Source organism: Primulina tabacum, chromosome 8 (genome assembly GCF_025594145.1).
Source record: "Primulina tabacum isolate GXHZ01 chromosome 8, ASM2559414v2, whole genome shotgun sequence".
NCBI classification, from domain to species: Eukaryota; Viridiplantae; Streptophyta; class Magnoliopsida; order Lamiales; family Gesneriaceae; genus Primulina; species Primulina tabacum.
Window position 1 is genome coordinate 12,387,686 of NC_134557.1, and position 27,073 is coordinate 12,414,758.

Sequence of the window (27,073 nt, forward strand, 5' to 3'; positions counted from 1 at the left end):
TGAGGAAGAAGAGTCTGAACAATTCTGGGGATGGTGATTGTTCAAGATTTAAATTAAGTTTAAGTTATTATTATTCACTTTACGTTTCCGCATTAAAACTCTGTTGTTTTTGAGATTTCGGTTTTGTAAAGACAATGGTTATTATCGTTTAAATTATGATTTATACACTCGTTTCGGTTTACACTATACTACAAAGGCTTGTAGTTTCGATTGTGTGATTGTTAAACAACGCCGATTTCAATCCGAGTCTCGGGACGTGACATTAAGTATGTACGTTTTACTTTAAAGATGCATGTGGTTTTATCACGTGTTACTTGTTATTCCCAGTTTATATATGTTGAGTCTTTAGACTCACTAGACTTGATCGATGTGGGTGAAGATGAGAATGACTTGATCGATGTGGGTGAGGACGAGAATGAGAAGACGAGGAGTGGGGACCAATGAGTCGGCTCGATCTGCGCAGGAGGCTAAACCCGAGGACCGTCTATGATTTTAAGAACTTTAAGCATGTTTAAATACTCTGATTTTCAGGATATTGTTTACGATGTTTAAACTTTTACCTTTTTGCACACTTCGATTGTAATTGTTTTTATTTCAAATACTTTCAGATGAGCAGATTATTTTAACGCAATTTGAAGATTTATTATTGATTTAAGAAAATTTTTATTTTCAGCAAATTTCAAGTAGTTCAAAATACGATACGTTACAATATTACACATCCACTGACCTTGGCCTTACATGTCATCTTATTCTTATTCGTGTTCGTATTAGTCACAACCAACTCTCATCCTTCAAAATATGTCAACATATTCATCACTTATAAAAATCATGTATATACGTAATTTTTCTTAAAATCAAGCATACAACGTATTTTTCATATTTACATAAAAAGTCATGTCCATGATAACGTATGCATTTAAAACATGTCAATTTGTGATCAGAGCGCTGTCAGACTGCTAACTTGACCTGAGTGCAAAATGACCATTTTGGCCCTACAAACCCTAGTTGACCATTTTACCCCTGAACCTCAAAATTTCAACCCAAAGTCAACAAAACACCTTAAAACACATCAAAAAATATTTATAATCATACCTTAGACGTAAACTTGAGCCCGTTTCATAACTTATATGATTCGTTTTAAAACTTGGACCGGGGTCCTGGTTTTAGTCCGAATCAACTCGAAACTTATCAAAAACTTTCCAAGCTTAAACCATGCCTCAATGATACCCTACCAGCCTTTAAAATATCTACACCAGCCCACTTAAGACCCTCGAATAACACCTGAAAATTGCTGGATTTTCTTGCACCAAAACGAACCGAAACCTAGTGCACTAAACCCTCAAAATCTCGATCCTATACCAAACCAACGGGGACATACCTGAACCAACTCTTCCTAGCCCACCTCTGGACCCTCCTTGACCGACCTAACCACAACCCTCAACCTCAAGCATGCGCACCACTCGATTCCCCATGAATACTTGATCTAGCCACCATTTTTTTTCTCCAAATCGTCTCCTTGCTTCGGTCCAAGCCTAGCCATTCTACCAACTGACCATGGACCATTCCCAGCCATGACACAGACCCCTCATGGCTTGAACCAGTGCCTAGAACGAGCCATGCACGACTGCCCTCTCCCGTCACCCGATTCCAAGCATTCGAACCCTAGAACCATTTCGGCCCTACCTTCCTCAATCCAGACATGATATACCCTTTAGAGTTCCTTAAAAATTGCTTTAAAATGATCCTTAAACGTCAAAGATCCGGCAGCCCTTCAACCATATCAAATCATGAGCATCATGGCATAAAATATGCATATTTTCGTGTAAAAAATCATGTAAACTCAATGCACAATGAAATATTTGTATAATATCAAGCAAAAACCATTCAAAAAAACACATATCATGATGTGATTGATTAGAAAAAAGAGGTATAGGGCGTGCCTTTACGTATTTACACTTGAAACCTTTGAGATAATCGCGTAGAACGAGCACTGGAGCGAAGAGGGATGATTTCTTTGAAACTTTTGAGGGAGTTATCGAATGGTTGCTGTAATTTTTGAGAGGTTGCTACTTCTGAATGAGGGAAGGGGCGACCACCAAGTGAAAATTAGGTTTAGGGTTTAATTAAGGAGTTTAAGTTATAATATTAAGTGTCAATGAGTCTTTAATTAAAATTAAAGAGGTTAAAATTTTAGGCCCATTATGCAATAAAATACTCCCATTAAGCCCAAAAACATTCCCGAAAAATATTTCATTTAGGTACGTTTTAGAAAATATTGTTCGAACCCTCAAAAAGTCCCATGACTTCCTAAAATTTGCGTACCAGTTAAAAATATGACCCGACGAGTAAAAATACCCCACCAAGGCCCATTTTCGAAAATCTCACTTATTTACATCATATATTAAATAATTAAAGATAATTATTTAATAAAAACATTTTTCTTAATTGTCCCGGTCTCCGTTCTTCGTTCGAGCAGTGAAAACGAATAAAAGCCCTTATGCATGAAACTTTAATAAACTGAAATAAACCACATATCCAAGAAATAAACATGCATTTAATGCATTAAAATACAAAAGAAATTTGACAAATTGCATGCATGCATGTGGTTCACGTGGACCTTCAAATTTTTGGGACGTTACAAATATGATCTTTTTTCTATGGCTTGGGCGATTGTAGTGGCTTTGAATGCCTTTATGACAGTTGATTCCAAGGAGATGAACTTCTCCAAAAATTTCTTCTTCTTTAGCTTTTTGGAAGGGGTAAATATCCGGAAGTTTACCCATTCATCGTAGTGTTTCGGGTTCAGTTCAGCATGCTCATTGATATTTTGCATAATAAGATCAATTTGCACCTGAATGACATTGCTGGGTCTTGGTTCCTCAATCATTTTTTCCTTGACCTTAGGATCAGTTAGGGCGTGAGCAAGTCCACTGCTGAACTAGTTGTGTCCACATCTTCTCTGATAATTACGCCTTTTGAGCTTGCTGGAGGTAGTACTGTAGGTTGAACAGCAGTTGTTACATGATTTGGGATTTCTGTCAGTTTCAACTTCTCTCTGAAATCAATTATGATTGCGGAGGGATAGTCAGCCGCGGTCTTATGTTTCGGTGGGACAGCTGGCTGAATCGATTGAATTGGAACAGCTTGGAGAGGTTGTTCAGCTTATGAAGGCAACATTTTGAGCTCAAGAAGAGCTCCAAGAGTAACAGTTGGCTTGGTTTTCCGCGACCACGGTTTCTTCAACAACACAAGAGAATGAGTTTTCTCCGAATCACTTGTAGAAATAACAAGTTTTCTTTTTGACTTGGGGGCAGCAGCTGGTTTGATCTTGTCAATTTTCTTAACCTTTGCTGCTGACTTGTCCACCCAGTCTTCTTCAGCTGCACATTGGAGGCTGTAAAGATCTTGAACTTGATAAGTGAGGAGGAGGGTACTGGAAGTATCCCTGAGTCCTCAACGAGCCTGCTCAGCTGAAGTGCAAAGACTTTGGACTGCTTCGAAGTCTGCACCAATGTCTTCATGATTGTAAAGAGGATTGATGACCAGTTTATATTTATCCCCTTGACAATAGCAGTCATAACATGAAATTTCTCGAGAGTAAGGGCAGCAAAAGTTCCTGCCTTTTCTAGAAGTCCCTTGGCAACAGTGTCAGCCAGCTGCTGGTATTCTGGCTTCAGTTCTTTCTTGGGGTCAGACACTTTGATCTTTTACCTAGTTGTAGATAGAGTGGTCTACATCTCTTCAATAGCAGCATCAGAGACTTCTGATAAGCTTGAGAGGCCTTCAGTTGGGAGTTGAAACAAGCTCCTAAATAATTCTTCATCTACGATCAGAACGTGGTCATTCACCTTCATTTGAATCTTTCCATCATCAGTAACTGAGCTAGATTCGTAAATGACAAGGATTTCAGTAGAGTAGATTTCCTGGTTGCCAACCATAGGAAGGTACGAAGCAGAGATGCTTCGATCTTTTCAAACTTGTTGCAAACTAATTCTTCAGAGTGTGCAAAGATCGATTGAAACAGCGTTGGAGAGATTAGCAGGCGTCTGAGATGCCATTCGATTGGTTTTTGCTGAAAAAGGAGAAGATCACAAGTGATTTGCTCTGAGAATACGAAAGTTTTTAAGCTTTGGAAATGGTGTGTCAATTTTTGAGAGGCAATTTCTATTTATATTCGTGACCATTCATATTTTGGACACTTGGCAGTCCATGAGAGGTTTTGACCAAATAAGTAAGATTTTCAACCGTTGGACATTTAAATTTAGTAACTGGTTTGAGCAGTTAGATAAAAATGGAAAGACGTTTGGAATTTAAAATTTAAATAGATAATATGTACTAGGTCACGATTTTAATTAAGGAATTTAAAACGAATTAAAGTTTGTCAACATATGGGATAAGATCACTTTTTCATAAACCAACTGATCAGTTCGAAACTGATTCAGTTCAGTTTATGAACAACTGACTGCTGTCTAATCAGTTGACTTATTGAAATTCAATATTCCCCATAAATTAAACATTTAAGATAAATCAATAAGCCCTAAAATATTTCTAAGTAAGAAAACTTAGTCTCTGGTAGTGGCTTCGTGAAGATATCAACTGCTTGTTGTTAAATTGAAATATATTCCAGTCTGATGTTCTTCTTGATAGCATGGTCTCTGATGAAGTGATGTCTGACATCAATGTACTTGGTTCTGGAGTGAAGAACTAGATTGTAGGTAATTGCAATGGAGCTGGTGTTGTTACAGAAGATCGGTGACTCTTCAGCTATTTCTCCATAATCTTTCAATTGTTGCTGAATTTAGAGCAGTTGAGCACAACAATTTCTAGCAGCTAAATACTCAGCTTTAGTTGTGGAAGTAGCGATAGATGTTTGATTTTTGCTGAACATGAGATCAGTCTGTCTCCTAGAAACTGACATGATCCACTTGTACTTTTACGATCAAGATTACATCCTGCATAGTCTGCATCTGAATAACCAAATAAATTGAAAGATGAGTCCTTAGCATACCATAAGCCCACATTCTGTGTGCCTTTTAGATATCTCAATATACGTTTGGTAGCTAAGAAATGCGATTGTTTAGGATTAGCTTGAAATCTAGCACATAAAAAATAGCAAACATTATATCAGGACGACTAGCAATTAGGTATAATAAAGAACCTATTAAAACTATGTATAGTGTTATCTCAACTGATATTCCCCCTTCATCTTTGTTTAGTTTAACTGATGAGCTCAAAGGAGTGGATGCAGCTGAACATGTTTCCATACCAAATTTCTTCAGCAATTACTTCGTATATTTGGTCTGGCTGATAAAAATACAAGTCTCCAGTTGCTTCACTCGCAATCTTAAGAAGAATATCAATTCACCCATAATGCTCATCTCGAATTTCTACTGCATCAGCTTAGCAAACTTATCACATAATTTGGGGTTGATTGACCCAAATATGATATCATCAAAATAAAGCTTAACAATTAATGGGTGATCTTTCTTGATAAATTTGAATAGTGTTTTATCAACTCTTCCTACTGTAAAATCATGATCAATTAATAATTTTGATAGGGTCTCATACCATGCTTGAGGGGCTTGTTTTAGACCATATACAGCTTTGTTTAAATGATAAACATGAATAAAAAATAATTTGTTAACAAAACCTGGAGGCTGTTCTACATACATTTATTCTTGCAACTGACCGTTCAGAAATGAACTTTTGGACATCCATCTGGTATACTTTGAAGTTTTTGTGGGATGCAAAGGCTAGGAATATCCTGATTGCTTCCAGTCTAGCAACTGGAGCATAAGTCTTGTCATAATCTATTCATTCCTTTTGTTTGTATCCTTGTTCTACCAGTCTTGCTTTATTGCACACAATTGAACCATCTTCATTCAGTTTGTTCCAGTATACCCACTTGGTACCTATAATAGATTTTGAAATGGGTCTTGGAACTAATGTCCAGACATTGTTATGTGTAAACTGATTAAGCTCTTCTTGCATAACAATGATCCAACTGGGATCAGCTAGAGCTTCTTCGATTTTCTTTGGTTCGAGTTGCGATATAAAAGCAGAATGAATAAATAAATTTAACATCTGATTTCTGGTTTTCATCGGATCAGATGAGTTACATAATACCAAATCCTGAGGATGGTTCCTGCTCCATATGTAATTTGGATCTGCATGAATCGTTGGCAAGACTGGTTCAGTTTGTAACTGACTAGTTTCTTCTGCTTCAGTTGGGATAACATCAGTTTGAGGTTGAATATTTAATAGCTGATTATTAAAAAGATTATCAAGAACTGTATCATATCCAACTGGTAGTTCCACCACTTCTGGTTATGGTGTTTGAAGGGAATTTTTGACAATATGATTTTCATCTTCATTGTCATCCTCCAAACTTATATTATTAGGCGATTAATTAGCTCAGCTGGATCGTTTGGCTTATCAGTTAGCACATTTTCATCAAACACAACATGTATGTATTCTTCAACATTTAGAGTGCGTTTATTGAAAATTCTATATACTTTACTAACATATGAATATCCTAAGAATAATCCTTCATCTGATTTAACATCGAAGGCCGTTAAGTAATCTTACCATTGTTATGAATGAAGCACTTGCACCCGAAAATTTAAAGTAAGATACAACACTTTTTTTGTCGTGCCAAATGTCTGAATTGCCAACAGGTGAAAGCAGAAAGAAACCAGGAGGATTGTTACAGAGTTTGTCTATTCCTGAATGGAAATGGGATCGCATTTCCATGGATTTTGTGACGCAGTTACCGAGATCCTCCATAGGTTGTGATGCGATTTGGGTCGTGATTGATCGATTGACCAAATGTGCATGCTTTATTCCATATAAGATGACATACAGACATGACCATCTGGCCGATCTTATATGGAATAAAGCATGCAGATTTGGTCAATCGATCAATCACGACCCAAATCGCATCACAACCTATGGAGGATCTCGGTAACTGCGTCACAAAATCCATGGAAATGCGATCCCATTTCCATTCAGGAATAGACAAACTCTGGCAGAGTTTGCAGCAGGCTCTAGGTACGAAGTTACATCTGAGTACCGCATATCATCCTCAGACTGACGGACAGTCAGAGCGGACGATTCAGACACTAGAGGATATGCTTAGAGCTGTGGTGCTTGATTTTAGCACTAACTGGCAAGATGCATTGCCACTTTGTGAGTTTTCGTACAACAACAGCTACCAGACGAGTATTGAGATGGCTCCTTTCGAGGCGTTGTACCGGAAGAAATGTCGATCCCCTCTTTATTGGGATGATATCTTTGAAGTTCCTGAGACTGGACCTGATATGATCAGAGATATGACTGAAAAAGTGAAGCTGATACAAAAAAAAATGAAGGCAGCACAGGACAGACAAGCCAATATGCCAACATCAGACGACGACTGTTGGTATTTGAGGCAGGAGACAAAGTATTTTCGAAGATTTCACCTTTCAGAGGAGTTGTCAGATTTGGCAATAAAGGGAAGTTGTCTCCACGATTTATTGGGCCGTACGAGATTCTCGAGAAGATAGGAGATCGTGCCTATCGACTCGCATTGCCGCCTTCTTTATCTGGGATACATGATGTTTTCATGTATCGTTACTACAGAAAAACCTGCCAGATGCTTCACATATTATCCAGCCGGACGAGGCCGAACTGGATTAGACACTGAGTTACTTCGAGAAACCGATTCAGATTCTCGATCGAAAGGAAAAGCAGCTCTGAACAAAGACAATTCCGCTTGTGAAAGTTTAGTGGTGTCGTCACGGTGTCAAAGAAGCTACCTAGGAGACTGAGTCAGACATGAGACAGAGATTCCCCGGGTTATTTCATTGATGTGAGTTTTCTATTCAGTTTCTATTATACCTTCTTATTGATATGATTTGAATTGCCTGTGATTTCGGGGACGAAATCGTATCTTAAGGGGGAGAAACTGTAATGCCCGAGATTTTGATTACTGTAATCTGAAATGATTAGTTGATTAATTGATGTGATTATAGACTGAATGGATCAGACCGGGGAAGCCGGAAAGAAGTTGGGATTATGTGCGAGGAAAAGACCTCGCGCATATGCGCGACCCTGCCGGGCGCATATGCGCGACCCTGCCGGGCGCATATGCGCGAGGCAGGCAGAGCACCTCGCGCATATGCGCGACATGAATCCGCGCATGTGCGCGAGGGTACCCGAGAGTTGTGAAGAATGAACAAGGGCCTCGCGCATATGCGCCGAGTGAGGGCGCGCATATGCGCGAGCTGCCGTGTAGGCACGCGCCGAGACATATTGTCTCGCGCATATGCGCGAGACGTGCAGTACATATGTGAAGCCACTTGCCCCTTGAACATGCAATATATATATATATATATATATATATATATATATATATATATACAACAAGCACCTAAACCTATCAGATAACAAGGAAGAAGGGAACGAGAGTTCTGGGAGAAAGTGTAGCTTCTTGTGCTTCAAGTTTCAATCGTGCAAAATCTGTGCGTCTGAATTATAATATGACTTCAATACTGTGATCCTATCGTTGACAGCTATTACAGGCCGTAAGTTTGATTAATTTCTGATATCATTTGATATTATGCTATTGTCATAACTGAATAGGATTCATATATGATGTTCTTGACATGTTAGAGCATCGTATAATCGAAGTCAGATTAAGAAATAGATTGATTATGGAATTGTTATGATTTTCCAGAATATATTGATTGATATTGGACAAATATGGATTGTTGATTGATTACCGATTGTATTGGATATTGGTTATGGATTGTAATTAATATCGGTTGAGATTGTATTGACGGGAATATCAAGATTACGTCGTTATGCCATTGATTTTGAGTTGAATCCTGATTGATCAGATTGGTATTTATTTGAGCAGTATATTGATATGATATTATTGATATTGTCATTACCAGATTGAGGGTTGACAGACTGTGAATTCCAGACAGGAACGACATCAGAATTGCAATAAGAGAAATGTATAAGTCAATGTGGTACTGGGAGAACGACTTGAGTAGGATATACTTGAGTTTCCCTAAATCACATACTTATTGTTATTATTTACAATTCTTTGAATTGATATGCTTTTTCTATTGATTTATAGAAGTATGTATTAGATGAGTATTAGACGAGTGATCTTGTGACATAAGTGCCGATGGTGATGGAATCGTCACTGGCACATTGCACATTGTCACAAGATAGTGAATTGGCGATAGTGCCAAAGTCTGTGACGGATAGGTCAAGACACCGGATATTTGGTTATATCGAAGTGGATAGAATTGGAGTTTCTTCTATTACTGATGTAGAACCCGTAAATCAGTAGACGTATAAGCCATGCATAATCTAGGTTTTCTTAAATTTAATTGACTTCATTGCATGATGCATTTATTTGAAGTTAATTATTTTATTATTTCAGTTCAGTAGTTTGATTTTTTAGCATTTCAGTTATTTCAGTGAGGCCGGACCGGAGTTGGAGTTTTGAGATAGAATTTAAGATTCGAGAAATATTTCCAGAAGTTAATTTAGCTAGCAAGTAAGTTATTTAAGTTAGAAAGGGAGGTTTGAGGATGTAATTTAATTATTTGAGGTGATTAAGAAATGAACTCATTTAAGTTATTAAATTAAGGGGTTAGCTCACTAAAATTATTTAAAGGATTAGTAAGGCTTTCAAGGATTATTAGTTGACTAGATAATCAACATTTCCCTTTATTTTATCATGCATTTTTCGGCCACCCTTAGTGCTAGAAGAATCATTTTCCAACTCATCAACTTTGACCAATTCTTTGCATGTAATTAGTAGGATAATTCTAGGATTTTTGGGAGCACAATTTAATTAATTAATGGACATATCCTAGACTAGAAAATAAGCAAAATTTCAGCCACTACCTCCTAGAAGCATCCACCAACTAATTTGATATCAATTCAAAATTTAAAATTCAAAGGGGAGTGGACTTGGTCTTGATTCTTCCTTATATTGTGCACCCTTCTCCTCACACCTCATAACCATTTTTCCCCCCCTCTCCTTTTCGAAAATTCAGAGTGAATTCACACTCATTTTCAGTAGAAAAATCGTGAGGTACCTAGCCAAAAAGAAGAGAGAAAAATCGAGAGCAAGGTAAGGTAGAAAAGAGAAGCGCTCCACCTCCTCCGTGCCGCGTCGTCGTTGTTTCGTTCGTTTTCTTTTGAAACGAAACCAGGCATGTCTAGATTTCTTTCAAACCTCAATCAAGTCATATTATCATTTATTTTTCAGTACATGATCATGTTTATTCAAGTAAAAATCGAGATCCATGTCAAAACATTTTGAAACCACACATGCAGAATTTTCGAATTCCTTGGCAAGCTTCACGGTTTCTTTTGTTTTGTGAGTTTCAGGTATTGGATCGACTCCAGGCTCCCAAGGCAGCTTATATACATGTAGTAGGATGCATTAGGACCATGTTGGTCCATTCAAACCAGCCCCATGCTTGCTGGAAATTCAGAATGACAGCAAGTCCCCATAGGTGCAGAAAATGTCGTTCGAAAATTCAGTTTGTTGTCATGGAGGAAGGATCTGATCTTGGCTGCCCCAAGGGCCTATAGCCATGGTTGGTTCACTTCCCTAGCATGTCTAAGACATGACTAAGTTGCCCTTTTGGTGGCTTGGTCCATGGCCCCTCGGTTTTTAATCAAAAGATCAAAACAGCCCCTTTCCCCATTCGGCCCCTTCCATTTTTCAGCATATGGTTTCGTTTCTTTTGTTGCTTGGTATGGATCTTGTTTGGCCTATGGCCCTTATCCACGGTTCATATCATGCTCCTAGATGTCTAGATCGTGCCATGGTCAATCAAATGGCCATTGGAATGACACGAGACATCGATCATAGCATAAACACTACACACGCATGCACGTTGGCTCTCGGTTGGACCCCTTCGGTTGAGTTATGGTGTGATGCAGATTGTGGCTGGCCTAGGGCCCTTAGCCATGGTTCAAATCATTTCTTGGGATGTTGGTAAGAGTCTCTGATCGGTGGTTCACTCCCCTAATGGCCGATAGTCTCGAAACCAACGCAAGTCTTGTAGTTGCGCAGCTGCTGGAAATTACAGCAAGTTGCTGTGTCGGTTCAGAGGCTCGTTCGAGTTCTTGGTTGGCTTTTAGCCCATAGCCTGGGACTGGACAGTGCCTCATTGAGTTAGGAAGGTCATGTTTTTGACCGTTTGTCATTCGGATCATTTTCGAGGTCGTACGAGAATTTACGGTGCAATGTGCCAAATTGACTCTCGAAAGAGCGTTTCGTGTTTTGGCCTCCATTCCACCTAGATTTCGACCCTATCATTTTAGGAGCATTATTTTATGATTTTTCAGCGTACTTTAATCATGACTATACGTCGGTTCGGTGTCGGTTCAGGTTGGCTCGGAGTCATGATTAAATGCGAAGTCAATAGGCGTCATAGTCGCATCTTTTGAACGTAAATTGCATAGTTGGTCAAGTTTAAGCTATTGCATATTTTTCATGACACAGTTAGGTTGCAGCGAGCCTGGGGACGATCCAATCCAATCCAGTTGGTAAAATTACAGGAATTTTCATTACGCCAGTTAATTATTTTACGTGCATTAAATAGAAAATGATTATTTTTGAGATTTATGCGATATGGCTTGTGGTTCATTCACTATGTGGGAGTGTTATTTTATACGGTCGCCAGTGACCGATCAGTTCAGTATGGTACCACCCGGTCGCCAGTGACCGGCCAGCTCAGTTCAGTTTCAGCCTCCCCGGTAGCCAGTTACCGATCAGTTCAGCTTAGTGCAGTGGCCACAGGCGTAAAACATAATCTCAACAGAAAATTTTATCAGTTATTTCAGTACAGGCTCCAAGGAGCAGATATTTTAACAGTAATTTCCAGTTCAGTTATGCACGTATTATAATTTCTCAGTACAGATTATTTTCAGTATGCCTCAGAACAGGATATGTTAACTCATGCATATTTTAATTCAGATTTTTACTCGTTACCTGTGATATATGCATGCTGAGTCTTTAGGCTCACTAGACTTGATTGTTGTAGGTACTGAAGAGGCCAGGGCCGAGGGCGGGGACCAGTGAGCCAGCTTGGGTCGGCAGTAGTGGCACCCGAGGACCTCAGTGCAGCAGTTGTTATTCCGCAAACAATTTTATCAGTCGTTGGATAATTTTTAAATTGTTATTGTTGGCAAAACTTTATTTTCTTCCGCTGCTATTATTTTAAACATCGAACTTGATTCCCCAGTGATTTTATGAATGAGGCCATTTAAGTTCTTTTAAAAAGAAAAATTTTTAATTTTCCGCAAATTTTCAAGAAAGGAGTTTTAGGCCCTTCACAGTTGGTATCAGAGCGGTGGTTTGTATAGGGTTTCACTACTACTGACCGCGAGAAGCTCACGAAGCCACGCCTTTGGTCTGTAAGTTTTTCAGTTCAGCATTTTGTTCAGCATTTTAGTTAAAGCATGAATTAGTTTGTCAGCATGCTTCCAGATTTTCAGTATTTCAGTGTTCATTTAAAATAAAGTATGGAATTATGCATGTTAGTTACGTATGGGTTATGCTGGAACAGTATGCCCCCTAGACGCATTTTAGAGCGCAACAGAGAGGAGGAGCCTCGCCGAGAAGACAGGGAGGAGCGTAGACCAGATGGAGACCTACCACCTCCTCCACCGCCCCCACCGGACATGAGTGCCCAGATGTTAGCTGGGATGGCACAGTTCTTCGCACAGTTTGCGGGGGGCAATGCCGCAGCCGCAGCCGCAGCCAGGCCGACAGGGCCCGAGTCTGTTTATGAGCGATTCATGAAGATGCGCCCGAAGGAGTTCTCTGGGCATCTGACCCCATGGGTTGCCGAGGGATGGATCAAATCCCTCGAGGTTATCTTCGATTTTATGGAGCTGGGGGACGCAGACCGAGTCCGATGTGCCACCTACTTGTTCACTGGAGACGCCCGCTTATGGTGGGAAGGAGCTTCGGTAGCCCTGACATTGGCTACACTTTCTTGGACCCGCTTTACGGAGGTTTTCTACCCCAAGTATTTTGCTGAGGAGGTTCGCACCAGGCTGACCACCGAGTTCATGAGTCTGAGACAGGGGGATATGTCGGTTACGGAGTTTATCCGTAAGTTCGAGAGGGGCTGTCACTTTGTGCCCCTGATAGCGAATGATGCCAGAGCCAAGCTGATGCACTTCCTGGTGGGTTTACGGCCGATCTTGCGCCGGGATGTTAGGGTATCTGACCCTGCTACTTATGAGATTGCCGTCTCCAAGGCCTTAGCCGCAGAGCAGGATCTGCGGGATATCGAGAGGGATCGCCAGGGCAAGCGCCCAGTCCAGGCACCGCACCGCCCTCCTCCTCATCAGCATCAACAGCAGAATAAGAGGCCTTTTCATGGACCGCCCAGGAACCGAGGCCAGCAGCAGCAGCAGCGGGGACGCCCAGCCCCGAGGACTCAGGAGCACCCAGTCTGTCCCAGGTGCTCACGTCGCCATCCTGGAGCATGTATGGCTGGCTCAGGAAAGTGTTTTAAGTGTGGCAGTCCAGACCACATGTTGCTGCAGTGCCCTCAGAGGAATCTGCCTACCCAAGGCAGAGTTTTTGCTCTCCATGCCGCGGAAACCAACCCGGAGACTATGTTGTTGACAGGGAGAATTTTTATATCTGGTTCCGCTACCAAGGCCTTGATAGATTCAGGGGCCACCCACTCGTTTATTTCGGAGGTCTTTGCAAAATTTCTGAAGATCCAGACCATTGGGCTAGATACAGCCTTTTCAGTAGTGTTGCCGTCAGGCGAGGAGATGGCAGCTACCAATGTTATCCGAGATATAGACCTTGAGCTGCACGGTAATCTTGTTTATGCGGATCTGATTGTGCTACCGATGCCGGAATTTGACATCATCCTAGGGATGGACTGGCTATTGAGGAATAGAGTGTTGATAGACTTCCAGCGGAGATCCGTTCTTGTCCGACCGCCTGGAATGGAGCAGTTCTTATTTGAGCCGGACAGGTACTTTCCTTTACCGCGCATTATTCCTTATGTTCAGGCTAGGAAACTCATGCATAGAGGGTGTCGGGCATTTCTAGCGACCTTTTTATATGTCCCCGAGGAACCCATCCAGTCAGCTTCAGATGTTCCGATTGTCAGAGATTTCTTAGACGTTTTTCCCGAAGACGTCTCTGGTATGCCACCAGAGAGAGAGGTGGAGTTTTCCATTGAGCTTATGCCAGGTACGGCTCCGATATCCAAAGCGCTGTACTGTCTTGCACCGACAGAGATGGCAGAGCTTAAGAAGCAGATCCAGGAACTTCTCGACAAGGAGTTCATTCGCCCGAGCTTTTCTCCATGGGGCGCGCCAGTCTTATTTGTGAAAAAGAAGGATGGCTCGATGAGGCTTTGCATTGACTACCGGGAGTTGAACAGGGTTACAGTGAAGAATAAATACCCACTGCCGAGGATTGAGGATCTGTTTGACCAGTTGCAGGGAGCTTCGATTTTCTCCAAGATAGATCTGCGTTCCGGTTATCACCAGTTGAGGGTGAGAGATGCTGATGTTTCGAAGACAGCTTTCAGGACTCGTTATGGTCACTACGAGTTCCTTGTGATGCCGTTCGGTCTGACGAATGAGCCAGCGATCTTCATGGATCTAATGAATCGCGTATTTCAGCCGTACCTCGACCAGTTTGTGATAGTGTTCATAGATGACATTCTCGTCTACTCCAAGAATCGGGAGGAGCACAGCCGACATCTGAACACAGTGTTGCAGACATTGCAGAAGCACAAATTATTCGCAAAGTTCAGTAAGTGCGAATTCTGGTTAGAGAAGGTGGCGTTTTTGGGCCACATTGTTTCTAGCAGTGGCATTGAGGTAGACCCGGCGAAAGTTGCAGCAGTCAGAGATTGGGTTGTGCCTCAGAATGCATCAGAGATCCGCAGTTTTCTTGGGCTAGCAGGATATTACAGGAAGTTCATTCAGGGATTCTCATCCATCGCCGTTCCACTCACAGCACTGACCAAGAAAAATGTAAAGTTTGTGTGGAGCGAGGAGTGTCAGAAGAGCTTCGATACTTTGAAGCAAGCTCTTATCTCAGCACCCGTTTTGGCTGTACCGTCAGGATCCGGCGAGTTTGTCCTTTATACCGATGCTTCGAAGCTTGGTTTAGGTGCAGTTTTGATGCAGCATGGGAGAGTGATAGCGTATGCTTCTCGACAGCTGAAAATCCACGAGAAGAATTACCCTACCCATGATCTGGAGTTAGCGGCCGTAGTTTTTGCTTTGAAGATTTGGAGGCACTATCTGTATGGAGAGAAGTGTCAGATCTTTACCGACCATAAGAGCCTCAAGTATTTCTTTACGCAGAAGGAGCTGAACATGCGTCAGAGGCGTTGGTTGGAGCTTGTGAAAGACTACGATTGTGACATTAGCTACCACCCGGGTAAAGCTAATGTAGTTGCGGATGCTTTGAGCAGGAAAGTCGCAGTGATGGCTCATTTGACGATGCAGAAACCTCTTCAGATTGAGATGCAGAGGTTTGATCTTGAGACTTATCCTCGAGGTAGAGTTTCTCGTTTATCTACCTTGACTATCCAGTCCTCTCTTATTGACCGTATTCGCAGCGGTCAGGCAGCAGATGAGCAGTTGGCACAGTGGAAGAAGAGAGATGAAGCCAAGGACAGTGTTTTGTATTCAGTCAGCGACGGTATTGTGAGATACCGAGATAGGATATGGGTTCCCAGCAGTGATTCTATCCGAGCAGACATCTTATCAGAGGCCCATACGTCCCCGTACTCCATTCACCCTGGGAGTACGAAGATGTACAAAGATCTGCAGCTATTGTATTGGTGGCCAGGGATGAAGAAGGACATCAGGCGTTTTGTATCCGAGTGCCTGACTTGCCAGTTAATGAAGGCCGAGCATCAGAGACCAGCAGGTTTGCTCAAGCCTCTTCCTATTCCCGAGTGGAAGTGGGAGAACATTACCATGGACTTTGTGACCGGATTGCCGAGGTCAGCCAGAGGATCGAATGCTATCTGGGTGATTGTAGATCGTCTTACCAAATCAGCGCACTTCTTGCCTATTAAGATGACTTTCACCATGGTTCAGTATGCAGAGCTGTATATCCGAGAGATAGTCCGACTCCATGGTATTCCAGTTTCTATCGTATCCGACAGAGATCCCAGATTCACTTCCTCGTTTTGGAAGAGTTTGCATTCGACTATGGGTACGAAGTTGCTGTTTAGCACAGCTTTCCATCCGCAGACAGATGGACAGTCGGAGCGAGTTATTCAGATCTTAGAGGATCTTCTCCGTGCTTGCGTCATTGATTTCTCTGGGAGTTGGGAGTCGAACTTACCATTGGTAGAGTTCACCTATAACAACAGTTTCCAGTCGTCTATAGGTATGGCTCCGTATGAAGCGTTGTATGGCCGCAAGTGTAGATCTCCTGTTCATTGGGATGAAGTAGGAGAGAGAGCAGAGTTGGGTCCAGAGATTGTTCAGCAGGCAGCAGAGGTAGTAGTCAAGATTCGTGATAGAATGAGGACTGCTCAGAGCCGACAGAAGAGTTATGCCGATCAGCGGAGGAGAGAGTTAGAGTTTGCAGTGGGCGATCATGTCTTCGTGAAAGTGGCACCTATGAAGGGTGTCATGAGATTTGGCAAGAAAGGGAAGCTCAGTCCGAGATACATTGGACCGTTTGAGATCCTTGACAGAGTTGGGACGCTAGCGTATCGTGTGGCTCTTCCGCCGAATCTGGCCGGAGTACACAATGTCTTTCACGTCTCCATGCTGAGGAAGTATATGGCAAATCCTTCGCATGTGCTGAATTTAGAGCCGTTGCAGCTTACTCCGAACTTATCTTATGAGGAGAGACCCGTGCAGATCCTAGACAGACAGGAGAAGAAACTTCGGAACAAGTTGGTTAAGCGAGTCAAAGTCAAATGGCTCAACCATTCAGAGGAGGAAGCTACGTGGGAGTCTGAGCCGGAGATGAGAAGTCGATACCCTGAGTTTTTCGGTGAGTTCTAATTTCGAGGACGAAATTTATTTAAGGGGGGGAGGATTGTAGAACCCGTAAATCAGTAGACGTATAAGCCATGCATAATTCTAGGTTTTCTTAAATTTAATTGACTTCATTGCATGATGCATTTATTTGAAGTTAATTATTTTATTATTTCAGTTCAGTAGTTTGATTTTTTAGCATTTCAGTTATTTCAGTGAGGCCGGACCGGAGTTGGAGTTTTGAGATAGAATTTAAGATTCGAGAAATATTTCCAGAAGTTAATTTAGCTAGCAAGTAAGTTCATTTAAGTTAGAAAGGGAGGTTTGAGGATGTAATTTAATTATTTGAGGTGATTAAGAAATGAACTCATTTAAGTTATTAAATTAAGGGGTTAGCTCACTAAAATTATTTAAAGGATTAGTAAGGCTTTCAAGGATTATTAGTTGACTAGATAATCAACATTTCCCTTTATTTTATCATGATTTTTCGGCCACCCTTAGTGCTAGAAGATTCATTTTCCAACTCATCAACTTTGACCAATTCTTTGCATGTAATTAGTAGGATAATTCTAGGATTTTTGGGAGCACAATTTAATTAATTAATGGACATATCCTAGACTAGAAAATAAGCAAAATTTCGGCCACTACCTCCTAGAAGCATCCACCAACTCATTTGATATCAATTCAAAATTTAAAATTCAAAGGGGAGTGGACTTGGTCTTGATTCTTCCTTATATTGTGCACCCTTCTCCTCACCCCTCATAACCATTTTTCCCCCCCTCTCCTTTTCGAAAATTCAGAGTGAATTCACACTCATTTTCAGTAGAAAAATCGTGAGGTACCTAGCCAAAAAGAAGAGAGAAAAATCGAGAGCAAGGTAAGGTAGAAAAGAGAAGCGCTCCACCTCCTCCGTGCCGCGTCGTCGTTGTTTCGTTCGTTTTCTTTCGAAACGAAACCAGGCATGTCTAGATTTCTTTCAAACCTCAATCAAGTCATATTATCATTTATTTTTCAGTACATGATCATGTTTATTCAAGTAAAAATCAAGATCCATGTCAAAACATTTTGAAACCACACATGCAGAATTTTCGAATTCCTTGGCAAGCTTCACGGTTTCTTTTGTTTTGTGAGTTTCAGGTATTGGATCGACTCCAGGCTCCCAAGGCGGCTTATATACATGTAGTAGGATGCATTAGGACCATGTTGGTCCATTCAAACCAGCCCCATGCTTGCTGGAAATTCAGAATGACAGCAAGTCCCCATAGGTGCAGAAAATGTCGTTCGAAAATTCAGTTTGTTGTCATGGAGGAAGGATCTGATCTTGGCTGCCCCAAGGGCCTATAGCCATGGTTGGATCACTTCCCTAGCATGTCTAAGACGTGATTAAGTTGCCCTTTTGGTGGCTTGGTCCATGGCCCCTCGGTTTTTAATCAAAAGATCAAAACAGCCCCTTTCCCCATTCGGCCCCTTCCATTTTTCAGCATATGGTTTCGTTTCTTTTGTTGCTTGGTATGGATCTTGGTTGGCCTATGGCCCTTAGCCACGGTTCATATCATGCTCCTAGATGTCTAGATCGTGCCATGGTCAATCAAATGGCCATTGGAATGGCACGAGACATCGATCATAGCATAAACACTACACACGCATGCACGTTGGCTCTCGGTTGGACCCTTCGGTTGAGTTATGGTGTGATGCAGATTGTGGCTGGCCTAGGGCCCTTAGCCATGGTTCAAATCATTTCTTGGGATGTTGGTAAGAGTCTCTGGTTGGTGGTTCACTCCCCTAATGGCCTATAGTCTCGAAACCAACGCAAGTCTTGTAGTTGCGCAGCTGCTGGAAATTACAGCAAGTTGCTGTGTCGGTTCAGAGGCTCCTTCGAGTTTTTGGTTGGCTTTTAGCCCATAGCCTTGGACTGGACAGTGCCTCATTGAGTTGGGAAGGTCATGTTTTTGACCGTTTGTCATTCGGATCATTTTCGAGGTCGTACGAGAATTTACGGTGCAATGTGCCAAATTGACTCTCGAAAGAGCGTTTCGTGTTTTGGCCTCCATTCCACCTAGATTTCGACCCTATCATTTTAGGAGCATTATTTTATGATTTTTCAGCGTACTTTAATCATGACTATACGTCGGTTCGGTGTCGGTTCAGGTTGGCTCGGAGTCATGATTAAATGCGAAGTCAATAGGCGTCATAGTCGCATCTTTTGAACGTTAATTGCATAGTTGGTCAAGTTTAAGCTATTGCATATTTTTCATGGCACAGTTAGGTTGCAGCGAGCCTGGGGACGATCCAATCCAATCCAGTTGGTAAAATTACAGGAATTTTCATTACGCCAGTTAATTATTTTACGTGCATTAAATAGAAAATGATTTTTTTTTAGATTTATGCGATATGGCTTGTGGTTCATTCACTATGTGGGAGTGTTATTTTATACGGTCGCCAGTGACCGATCAGTTCAGTATGGTACCACCCGGTCGCCAGTGACCGGCCAGCTCAGTTCAGTTTCAGCCTCCCCGGTAGCCAGTTACCGATCAATTCAGCTTAGTGCAGTGGCCACAGGCGTAAAACATAATCTCAACAGAAAATTTTATCAGTTATTTCAGTATAGGCTCCAAGGAGCAGATATTTTTACAGTAATTTCCAGTTCAGTTATGCACGTATTATAATTGCTCAGTACAGATTATTTTCAGTATGCCTCAGGACAGGATATGTTAACTCATGCATATTTTAATTCAGATTTTTACTCGTTACCTGTGATATATGCATGCTGAGTCTTTAGGCTCACTAGACTTGATTGTTGTAGGTACTGAAGAGGCCAGGGCCGAGGGCGGGGACCAGTGAGCCAGCTTAGGTCGGCAGTAGTGGCACCCGAGGACCTCAGAGCAGCAGTTGTTATTTTTTTTCGCAAACAATTTTATCAGTCGTTGGATATTTTTTTAAATCGTTGTTGTTGGCAAAACTTTAATTTTCTTCCGCTGCAATATTTTGAAATATTGAACTTGATTCACCAGTGATTTTATGAATGAGGCCATTTAAGTTCTTTTAAAAAGAAAATTTTTAATTTTCCGCAAATTTTCAAGAAAGGAGTTTTAGGCCCTTCACAACTGATATTCGATATAGGAATGCCAACATCTGGAAATCGAGATCCCTAGACTAGGATTGAGTCTAGTCTGTGCCATGGAGTCACGAGTCTGATCGACAGTCTTATATTGATTATGTTTTCAGATTGTGATACATATTCCTAATATATGTTTATGCTTTTATATGGATTATATGATTGCATGTTTTGTTGATTTATACTGGGATATATATCTCACCGGAGTTATCCGGCTGTTGTCGTGTTTGTATGTGTGCATGGCAACATGTGGGACAGGTTCAGGGTCGAGGAGATGAAGAGAGATCGTGATTAGAGTGGAGATTACGGACTTGATTAGATATAGGTTTGGACACTTGAGATTTAGTTGTTAAACCTTAGTTTGAATGATTGTATATAGTACAAGACTTTTACTTTAATACTGACATATATATTAGAATGTATTCCATTACGTTCCGCATTTCATACTGTATAAAAAAAATTTAGACCATGTTTATTATAATTGATTAAATTGTCCCAAATGATGATTAAGAGCATGATTAGCGTCCGGGTCTCCACACGCGCCCTCCTAGGAAGCCAAAACCAAAAACCTTATCTTATTGAAACCATTTTTTTTTTTAATATATTGCCTTACATGTACAGCCCTTAACTGTGGCCCTTAACCACCCTTAAAAACGCTAAAATTTCTCATTTCCCATAGCCCTAACCTGACAGCCTTTAAAAAGATAAAAATTCAAGTTTTGTTCATGTTATGCCATAAAAACGAAAATATAAGAAAGTAAATCATGTTTTCATGCACACATGTATTAACACATATAATATGGTATGAATGATGAGTGAGGGAAGATTAAGGCGTGTCTTTGCTTATTTCACGCACAAAAAATAATCCTTGATGTGAAGAACGTTGGCGGAGAGACGGGGGAGAAGACCTTGCTGAAATTCCTTCAAATCCACGTGAATAGCTTTACAAAGTGTGTGGTATGTGTTTGTGTGCTTATGGTGGAAAAAGCCCTGGGTTTCTAGTGTTTTAAACATGTGGTTTGAAGTGTTTTGGGTCTAGGAAATTTTATCTTTTGATATAAATAATTGGGTAGGAATCTATGCCCAATAACCTTATTATAATAGGTCCATTAAACCCATTATAGTGTAGGTAAAATATTTCGTTTAGGAAAGTTTTCGAAAATATTAGCCGAGTTTTCAAAAAGTCCTTATTTTCGTAAAAAAATGATTACCGGTTTAAAATACGACTCGGCGCGTAAAATCATCTCAAAAAGCACCATTTTCGAAAATACCATGTAAAATATATCATATATTAAATAGGGGTGGGATCGGGTAGAGACTCGTCCCGTAACTATCATACCCAATCCCCGTCCCGATAAAAATTGGGAATCTTTTTTTTCCCCGATCCCGTACACGACAAGTGTACGGACCCGAATGTTCGGGATCCTGAATATTCGGGATCCAGTCGGGTAGGGATGTGATATCCCGAATTTTTTTTGAAATCTCTCGAGACCTATAATTCAGTGGTCAAATACTAAAATATAGAAAAATCAATGCTGCAACACAACAAAATAGCAAGTACACTTGTGTTGATCAAGGCAACATATTTAATTCATCAATCAAGAGCTGAAATGAATAGCTAAGGGATAATGACTTCAAAGTCATTACTGAATGGTTTCTTAAAAAATTACCTTGGCTACACTGAGACGGAAGAAGCGACTGAGATACATAACCGCCGTCCCCTGCGCCTTTGTTTCTTCTCCATTTTGACTGGAACGATATTGCTTTACCTGTTTTTGTCTGTCACTAGTTTCCCGAGGTATGTTATTGATTGGAACGATAATTGGTTAATTTCTTGTTGTCGCCTTGGTTGTCTGTCTCTGGGTTCCTAATTTTCGAAATTGTCTAAAATATTTGTTGTCCCCTTCTTGTTAAGCATTGTCTAATTTTCGATTTTTCTAACTTATATGCACTGTGTGTTGAGGACTGGACATGACGGTGTTTGTTAGTCATTGTCTCCATCGAATTTTTTTGTTTTTCTAACTTATATGCATCAGTGTGTTGAGGCTTTTCCAATCGTGCTATGAAGAGATATCCATTTTTCTGTACTAATGTTCTTGATTAAACTGTCTACTTACCAATGTTGCTTTATTTTCATCAATAGGTAGTCTTCTTTCGTTTTTTTTGCGTTCAACAAATTAAATTGAAAATGACATTATTAAATGTAATATTTTCAGGTTTAGATCAAATTTATTGTTATATATTTCTGGTATTTTGCTGTATTGAAATGGATAAATCTTGGATTCACTCGGATAGAAGGTCAAAACAGTACAAGGAGGGTGTGGAACTGTTTATCAGTGGTTGTTTAGAGAATCCCCATATTGACCCCAATTTAATTCATTGTCCTTGTTGCAAATGTAAAAATCTTAAAAAAAGACCATCTAAGTCCATTCGAGAGCATCTTTATTTCCATGGTTTTAGTCAAAATTATGTGAATTAGATTTGGCACGGTGAGTCTGCTGAAAGTGACAAAGTAAATTGAAGCACGAACAAGGAGCCAATTGTTAACTATCACGGACACTTTGAAACCACTAATATGTGTTAGGCAACATATGATAACTATACAGAAAATCCAGAAGCGTTTATGGAATTTTTGGATGAAGCAGAGAAACCTTTGTATAATGGATGTAAGCGTTACACAAAGTTGAGTGCAATTGTGAAACTATACAACACCAAAGCAAAGCATGGGATGAATGACGCTCTATTTTCCGATCTACTAATGGATTTTGGGGATATGCTACCAGATAATCACAACCTGCCAACCAAAATGTATGATGTAAAAAAGACATTGAGTTGTTTGGCGTTGAGTCGTGAAAAGATTCATGCTTGTTCCAATGATTGCATTCTTTATAGGAAGCAATATAAAGACTGCGTAAACTGCCCTAAATGTGGCTTGTCACGGTGGAAGCTAAACAAGAAGAACGTTGAGAAGAAAGGTGTTCCTGCAAAGGTGTTGTGGTATTTCCCTCCCATACCAAGATTTAAGCGCATGTTTAAATCTCTACATACCTCCACAAATTTTACATGGCATGCAGAAACCACAGGAGTTCCCGGTCAGTTAAGTCATCCAGCTGATTCACCATCTTGGAAGTTGGTGGATCATATCTGGCCCGAATTTGAAAGTGAACCAAGAAATCTTCGCCTGGCACTTGCAGCTGATGGCATTAATCCTTATAGCAACCTTAGTAGTCGGTACAGTTGCTGGCCAATTATTTTGGTCACCTATAATCTGCCTCCAAACATTTGTATGAAGAGAAATTTCATCATGCTAACTATGCTCATTTCAGGGCCTAAATAGCCAGGAAACGATATAGATGTCTATCTTGATGTGTTAGTTGAAGATTTGCAACGATTGTGGGATGGAGTTGATGGTGTCTATGATGCTTATCGAAGACAATTATTCACTCTTAAAGCATTCTTATTATGGACCATCAATGACTTTCCAGCCTATGGTAACCTTAGTGGATGTACTACACATGGTTATTATGCATGCCCAGTATGCAAAGAAGATACTTGTGCAAAGCATTTGGAAAATGGGAAGAAAATGTCATTTGTTGGTCATAGACGATTCCTACCACGGTTTCATCCATATCGGAGGTAAATGAAAGAGTTTGATGGTATGGAAGAACATGGAGAATCTTCTACACCATTATCTGGGCTTGCTTTTTTTGACAAGCTTTCTGACATAAGGTGTGTTTTCGGAAAGAAGATTAGTGTGAAAGGTAGAAAGAGAAAGAATGCAAAGGACAATAATTTGGAAGATAGTAAAGACGAAAAAGATTTTGGATCAACAGATTTCAGAAAATTTTGGAAGAAATCAATTTTTTTCAATCTTCCTTATTGGAAACACCTGCATGTTAGGCATTGTCTCGATGTGATGCACATAGAGAAAAATGTCTTCGAATCTCTCATTAATACTTTGATCAATGTTAAAGGAAAAACCAAGGACAATGTGGCAGCTAGGTTGGACATGGTTCAAATGGGAGTTAGGCCTGAATTGGCACCTAAATTTGGTGAAAAAAGAATATATCTTCCTCCTGCTGCATGCTCATTCACAAAAAAAAAAAAAAAGTTACAAGTTTGTCAGTCGATAATGGATATAAAAGTCTCAGAAGGTTTCTCATCAAACCTGAAAAATCTTGTGTCCTTGTCTGAGTTGAAATTGATTGGCTTGAAATCTCATGATTGTCATGTTCTAATGCACCATTTCCTGCCAATACTCATACGTTATGCGTTACCAAAACATGTTAGATATGCCATCATAAGATTATGCTTCTTCTTCAAAGATATTTGTTGCAAGGTGATAGATTTAGCCAAGTTAGATAAGCTGCAATCTGACTTGGTTGTTACTCTCTGCTTATTGGAGCAGTATTTCCCCCCTTCTTTCTTCGATGTCATGCTTCACTTAACAGTTCATCTTGTTCGAGAAGTTCGATTATGTGGACCAGTGTACTTCCGGTGGATGTTCCCGTTCGAAAGATCCATGAAGGTGCTTAAGAGTTATGTAGGCATTCGAAAAAATCCTGAAGGTTGCATTGTTCATAGATATTCAGCCGAAGAAGCAATTGAGTTTTGTTCGGAATACCTAAATGACCTTGATCCTATTGGGGTCCCTCAATCAAATCGCGATCCCAAATCAAACATTGCTGGCTTCTTAGCATGCAAAACACCAATTATAGTGCCACAAGTTGACCTTCAACAAGCACATTTGACTGTGCTGGAAAATACAGAAGAAGTATCTCCCTACATTATGTAACTGTATTGCATTATTCTATAATTCTGCACCCATGTGATTGCCAATATTTAATATCCAACAAAAATTGCTATATAAATATTTCCACAGTGAACATAAATATTTTATGAAGTCAATGTTTCCGAAAAAAGAGAAAGATGAAAGGTGGATACAAGATGCTCACAATAAGAAGTTCATTGACTGGTTTCGTGCAAAGGTTAGGTGGATAAATCTGCTTTATGAATTTTGCGGTGAATAGTTTGGAGCTAGTATTTTAATCACCCTATTCTTATTGTATAAATTTCAGGTGGATGCTGAAATAGATAGCTGTAATGGTGGAACGACATCAACATTGACATGGCTAGCTCATGGTCCACGTGGGCAAGTCATTAAGTATAGTAGTTACGTGATAAATGGCAATTTATACCAAACAAAGGCACGGGATGATGAGAGAGTTTGCCAAAACAGTGGGGTTTCTCTAGTTGCTAGCACCATGCTTGTCTGTAGTGCCAAAGATAAGAATCCCTTGATGACTGATGTGACTTTCTATGGAGCGATTGAAGAAATATGGGAGTTGGACTATCATCAATTTAAAGTTCCTATTTTCAAGTGTGCGTGGGTTGCAAATGACAAAGGAGTAATCAACAATGATGAATGTGGATTCACCTTGGTCAATATGAACAAAATAGGGCACAAGAATGACTCATTTGTCCTTGCAAGTCAAGTCAATCAAGTCTTTTATATTGATGACCCATTACAAAAAGGGTGGTCAATTGTACTCCCTGTGCCAAATCGATGTTACGAGGGAGATGATGATGGTTGGACTAGTATTCCAGATTCTCGACCAATTGATGATGTTGATACTCATTGTATTCCGGCTCATGAATGTTACTTTAGATCAGAAACTGAGGGTGGCTGGGAAACGAACAAGAAAAAATGATGTCTTTCACTTTTATGTCATGTGTTTTGTTATGCTATAAACATAACCTCATTGCTATTATTTATGTCATGTTTATTATTTATGTCAGGTTTTTACAAGTCATGTTTATTATTTAAGTTATTATTGTTTCTGTTATTATTTATGTCATGTTGATATATGTCTTATTAGAATTATTGTTTATGTTATTTTAATGGTTAATGTTATTGTGTAGGTTTTAACATTGGTTTCATTCATGTAAATATGTAGAAAAAGGCTCAATGGATCGTAAGAAAAAAAAAGGAAACAAATGCTACAGTTGAGATGATACAAGGAGTACATGATGATAAACTAAATGAAGTTACTAATGCAGAGCACCCTATACTTACTAATGGAGAAAAACATCTTGTAGATGTGCAGAGAAACAAGCGAGGCCCTACGTTGATGGGTAAATTAATTGCTACTGCCATATGGGGGAAAAAAGCAAAGATTGATTATGATGACATGGGGCGGCCAGCATACAATGCAAATGGAAGGGCTTTACAATCATACATTGGTTCTATTGCTAGAGCCATGGTGCCAATCAGTATAAAGTCATGGCCTGAAGTTCCAGAAAACATAAAACAAAAACTGTGGGAAGAGATTTTGTTAAGTACAAGCTTCAATTTGAATTTACAGTCATACTTGCACCTCTAACTAATCTGTTTTTGTTGCAGAATGTCTTTGAACTAGCCAGAAAGTGAGTATGTTGTGATGAATTCAGCATCTCAGAAGTGGAGAGATTTCAAAAACAAATTGACTTGTATATTTGTTTGGCCGAACAAAGATAATCCTGAAAAGTTGATTTCTCCACCAAGTCAGTATCAACTCCCACTAGCGGATTGGAAAGCATTTGTGGATGCGAGACTGGATCCATCATGGTAGGTACTTTAATAATTGATATGTTTCCTCACGAATTTATTAAATTCAATACTTAACTGAGCCAATATAATGATGCAGGTTACTCATGAAAAACAAAAACAACGGACCATGCATTGTAAATATCACCACAAAATGTCTCGCAAGGGTTACATCGGCTTGGAGGCTGAACTGGTAAGAAACAGAGCAATTTATTTGTAATTTTTAGCATGTTCTTCATGTTATTAAACATATGAGTTTTGAAATTGTAGCGGAACAAAAAATTGGTTGCTGAAGATGAGGAAGTTGATAGATCTGTGCTTTGGCGTAAAGCTAGAGAAGAAAAATCTGGCAACAT